Source organism: Pteropus vampyrus, unplaced genomic scaffold (assembly GCF_000151845.1).
Source record: "Pteropus vampyrus isolate Shadow unplaced genomic scaffold, Pvam_2.0 Scaffold61, whole genome shotgun sequence".
Lineage (NCBI taxonomy): Eukaryota > Metazoa > Chordata > Mammalia > Chiroptera > Pteropodidae > Pteropus > Pteropus vampyrus.
The window spans coordinates 7,621,429-7,622,590 of NW_011888842.1; positions in this window are offsets into that span (position 1 = coordinate 7,621,429).

The following is a 1,162-nucleotide window of genomic DNA, read 5'->3' on the forward strand; positions in this document are numbered from 1 at the left end:
TTCTCCTCTTCTCTGTACTGAGCATTTTCCCAGCCACCTCTTTCACACGTGGTGCTGACTGAATGAAGGCGCCGTTTCTGTATTGTTTCCTTCCCCTCAAGTTGCAGCTCCGCAGTGTTATTAGGGATCGTCTCTCCTGGGTCTCCTCCAGGAGATGTCTGAGGTCCCGGATTACCTACTGAGATGACCTACCCGGTCAGATACTTACACAACAATGTGAATGTCGAGTTCCTCTCCTAAGCATATGAGTATTTGAACATTTAACTTTACCCTTCTACCATTCCTGGAAAGAAATAGGTAGATTCTCTCTCTCTCTGGTGAAAGTTATCAGAAAATCTACCTTTGAGATTAGGTTCCACCATACAATATCTATGCGAAGTCCCATAAGCAATTTCACTGCTTCTCTTAGTAAATGAAAGGAAAAAAATCACTATTTTTCCTACTTCCCAGACCCAAATTAAACATCGACGAATTGAATGAACTTGAAGGTTTATGAAAGCCATTTGCAAACTAAAGGCCTATAGGACTGTGAGTGCTGACTTCTATGTGAGCAAGGAGATGCTTTCAAATCCTGAAATAATATTTCTTAAGGTGTTGGCTCTGTTGTCTAATTAAAGAGAGGGAGAAACACTAGGGCATAAGAGCAGAGATTCGATGAATTTAGAAAATGTGAAAAAGTGAGAGAATTGTGAGTACAGCAGTTACTGTGTAACATCATTATAGTTCTCATTCCATCTGAGTATGTCTACAACGAATCTTTAATAACAGCTTTATGCTAGGAATGTTGAAGATTCAATGAGGCATGATGCAAAAATGTGTTTGTCTAACATAGTGTTCATTAAAGGTCAATTACTATAAGCGTGAAGATCAATATTGGGAAATAGCCATTGTCAACCAGGTAACTGTGAATTCTAATAGACACTTCCCATCCTTTGGCATCCCTAGTTCTCAGATCACAGATCTCACGTGTCTTTCTTTCTACTATTTCTGAGCCAACTTGCATCACCAGATATAAACAGAGACACGAAATGAAGTACGTTTTATATCTTGGCAAAAGATGAACTTGCACTATGTCAAGGTCCATCAGATTTATTCCAGTAATAAGATCTGAGCTTGGAAACTTCCCTTGAGAGTGTGAGAGCTCTGATGAGTTAGCAGAAAC